Here is a 4,324-nt window from a genome sequence, read left to right on the forward strand (position 1 = left end):
GCATATTTGCTGATCAGTAATTATTTCAGGAAAATATTTATTTTAGACTAATAACGTTGAATTGGAGGTAAATTCTGTTTTATTCTCCAGTGTAACGAAGCTGGTTTGTTTCCACGTTTTTAAGATAATTTTAGGAAGGAACAAACACCACGTTTGCCTTTTTAGAGGCAATCAATGAGTTCTGAGTCGGTAAATCACAAGCTTTACCGTGATGTATCAATTACGATGATGATACAATGTTTCCCAGTATCACAAAAATACAATTTCAATTCATTTCAATTCACGTCTTCAGTAGACATGAGATATACTGTATGTCTATCTAATACAATCATTTATGATTATTTACAATCCACACAATGACGATATGAGTTGGTATCTTCATTTTGTTTTGATGTAATTGAATCAATCATTTAATTGATATATCGATGTGGATGAATTGATCTCAAAACAATTTCAGAAACTTATATTTAGAAAAAAAATATTTTAGCATTTTTTTTAGTGCTCTAACCCAGTCGTTCCCAAAGCTGGGGTCCAGACCCACAGTGGGGTCCTGAAAAATCTAAATGGGGTCCTGAAAATATTTTCTGAATTAATTACGCTAAAAAATGACAACCAACAACAATTTCTCACCTTTGTTGTTACAAAAGAATAACATTAGTGTACTTAAAGGGCCAATAGTACGTGTTTCTCAGGCATGTATTTAAATACTATACCATAATAAAGTATCTATGTCACCTTTAGTTGTTATTAAAATACTTTTTTATGTTTAAATAGAAAATGAACTTATCTTCTCATCACTTCCTCTTCTAAACGCCTTGAAATTGGCCTCTGTCTCTTTAAGAACCTCCTTCCACTTCTGTCCCGTCCCATTTCGTTGCGCACGCGCTATGATGCCYTTTACTTGGCATCTGAAAATACATTTCCTTAAAGGTATTTTGAATCTGAAAAGAGCTTCACTGAGTGAAAAGTAGTGTTGAGAGCAGCATACAGTTTAAGTTTCACTTTCACTTTGTTACTGCCGAGAGCCTGCAGGAGTCATAGGCGGGTTGTGTGGGGTGGGGAATGGGTAGGTGTGCTCCGTGATGAGGAAGTTCAGCTTAAAGACACGTCCCAGGGGNGAGAAAGACCTGCAGTTCCTGGGTTTACTGATGATGAAGAACCTGGTAAAACCTGAAAGTGCAAAAGTTATCAGCACCCTGAGACTGGCACAAATTCGCAACGTTATGGTCACTGGTAAGAATATGTTCGCCCTATGGCTGCCACAAACGATTATTTTTATAGTCGATTAATCATCGATTATTTTTTCGATTAGTCGACTAATCTGATCATACGTTAATTGAATATAAAACATAGAGCTTATCGCACCCAAATGCAGCTGCTATTATATAACTGTCGTTAGATTTTAGCTATATGCTACTGTAACTAAAAAATAATTGCTGTGGAAGACAAGTTCTGCTCTGCAGATATTACACAGGTTTCTCTTTCATTTTCTTAAAATGATCCCACACTTTTGAGCTCCGTTGCTGGGTAACCATAATACCAGAGCCTGTCTGTATAATGTTTTGTGATGTCACAGCCTACACCAGTTACCACTACTGTGCATGTGTGTCAAGGACAGAAAGGCAGATGTGGCAGTGGAAGGTGTCAAAGCAGCTTGGAGAGAAAAACAAAGTAAAGAAAAAAAACGATTAATCGATTATTAAATTAGTCATAGATTATTTTAATAATCAATTAGTCGTCGATTAATCGACTAATCGTGGCAGCCCTAGTTCACCCCATAGCTGTTGTTAAAACAATATAGCAGAGCCTTTTACTCTGTATATCTTTCACATAGGAGACAACATCTTAACAGCTGTTAATGTAGCAAAGAGCTGTGGGATGGTGGGATCCGACGACAAGGTGATTTTTGTCATCGCGTCTCCCCACACTGCTCAGACTTCGCCCACTTTGAGGTTCACCCTCGAAGATGAAGCTGCTGCCCAGATATCCACAGAAGTCACGACTCAGGTTGGTGTTCCTCAGAAACAATGTAAAACATACCAAACTGTATTAGGTTGAAGTTATATTAGTGTAGATGCTGTTATTAATTTATTTTTTTACTTCTTCTCCACTTAGAGTCTGTATCAGGGCGGTTTTGACTACCATCTGGCTATTAATGGCAAGTCCTTCGCTGCCCTTTGTGACTACTTCCCTGAATACCTTCCAAAGGTATCGTGACCGGCAAAAAAACCCAAGTAAACKTATCCTGGTAATGGATCGCACTGGTTCAATAGTGGCGTGCTTTTATCACAGGTTTTGATGAAAGCCACTGTATTTGCYCGCATGTCCCCGGACCAAAAAGCTCAGCTGGTGAAGGAGCTGCAGAAACTGAAGTAAGTTCAGGTTCATGTTTGGAATAAAACAAAATGTTTATAAAACAGAAATTATTAAATTGGAATCAAATTCACATAAACTGTGTTATTCTGCAGACACAGTATTTAATAAGTTGAAATTGTTTTATGAAAATGACATTTAGTGTKCAGGAAGTGCATTTATTTTATTGTATTTAATTTATTTAATTCATAAAATCAAAAAAAACAACAAGTAAATCAATTATCGAATGAAAACGGTGCAGAAAGAAGAAAAAATCTTATAATATCTACCCCTTATTAAAAAACAACTTCAAACAAAAAAACAACCTAAATGTGAGCAAACTCCATATTTGAGTTAGAAAACCAAAAACATTTTGAAAACAGGAACAAAACATAAGGAATCATACGATAGCTTCACTAAATTTTAAATACATTTTCAAGCATGTTGCCATACATCAAGTAAAATAATGAATTATTAACAAACTCTTTACAATCTGAAGCAGGAGTCAGTTGTAGCTAAATTAAAAAAAATAAAGGTTAATGTTGAGCATTTCAAAGCGCGAAGCTTGTGAAATGAGAGAGAAACTCCCAAACTAGTGAGAATATAACGAGCAGGGGTTGCATGGCTGAGCTTACAGGTTTAAAAAGGTGAATAACTAATGAGTGAGCTGTGATCAGTGGGATCATCCACCGCTGTGAAGTTCAGTGAACGCTGCTGTCTTAATTTATATAGATGTATAAATATTGTTACTGTAGAGTTTTAGAATGAATAGAGTTGAACAGTATCAATTAAACCTCCGACCTACAGCTATCGAGTGGGCATGTGTGGGGACGGGGCCAACGACTGCGGGGCCCTGAGAGCTGCTGACGTCGGAGTTTCTCTGTCTGAGGCCGAGGCCTCAGTCGCCTCACCTTTCACCTCCAAGACTGAAAACATCAGCTGCGTGCCGCTGCTCATCAGGCAAGTCTTAAAACATAAAAACCCAGCAGAGAGCACGAGTAAATCAGAACACACAGAGAAGTGATGCTTTCCTTCGTCTGTGCAGGGAGGGCAGATGCTCTCTGGTCACCTCCTTCAGCCTCTTCAGGTACATGGCTTTGTACAGTCTGATACAGTTCAGCTCCGTCCTCATCCTGAACACAGTGAGTAACAGTGAATGTGTTGGTTATTCCTTCAGGTTCACATAAAGGTTAGATATCTTTACTACGACTGTAATACATTTGCAGCAACCTTAATAGAAACATTTATCTACTAATTAATTGCTTTATGTTTGCGTCCAGGTGAGGACAACTCTGGCTGATTTCCAGTTCCTGTTCTGTGACTTGTTCCTCGTGACGCTGCTGGCCCTGTTCATGGGGAAAGGAGGCCCCAGCGAGGATCTGTACCCCATCAGACCTCCGGCCAGCCTGCTGTCCCTGCCTGTGTTCGGCAGCCTCGCCATTAACACCTGCCTGATTGGTCTGGGCCAGCTGTCTTCACTGTTCATCACAAAAACACAGGAGTGGTCAGAGAAACAACTGAAAGCTTTTATTTTCAGCCAGAATCCAGTATCTGCGATTTTAAAAGGAGCAACCGTCTGACTTTGACTTTATTGTTTTTCTCAGGTATATTCCACTAAATTCAACAGTGTTTGGAACAGAAAATCTGCCCAACATGGAGAACACCTGCATGTTTAACTTGTCGGGTTATCAGTACATCTTTATAGCAGTGGTGGTCACCAAGAGTTACCCTCACAAGAAGCCTCTCTACCACAACGGTGAGTCACCAGGGATTGGAAATTAGAATTACTTAACCTTTTTACTTTTAAACTACCTGTTTATTATGGAGGACCGAAACTGACATAATTAGAAATAAAAGCAGAAATATATAAGTGGACCAATAAATAAATACACTTAAAATGCACCAATTAAATTAAAAATGAGAACTTTACCTCATGTTTTATAATTTAATTGACCATCATATTTGTTTTTCC

At 38.4% G+C, this 4,324-nt stretch overlaps 1 protein-coding gene across 1 annotated transcript in view; it reads left to right on the forward strand.

Annotated features, from left to right (window-relative positions):
• atp13a2 (ATPase cation transporting 13A2) overlaps window positions 1–4,324 on the forward strand; it is a gene marked incomplete at both ends in the record, with an annotated part of 28,393 nt that overhangs the window by 17,856 nt on the left and 6,213 nt on the right.

The sequence above is a fragment of the Austrofundulus limnaeus genome, unplaced genomic scaffold (assembly GCF_001266775.1).
Source record: "Austrofundulus limnaeus strain Quisiro unplaced genomic scaffold, Austrofundulus_limnaeus-1.0 Scaffold68, whole genome shotgun sequence".
NCBI classification, from domain to species: domain Eukaryota; kingdom Metazoa; phylum Chordata; class Actinopteri; order Cyprinodontiformes; family Rivulidae; genus Austrofundulus; species Austrofundulus limnaeus.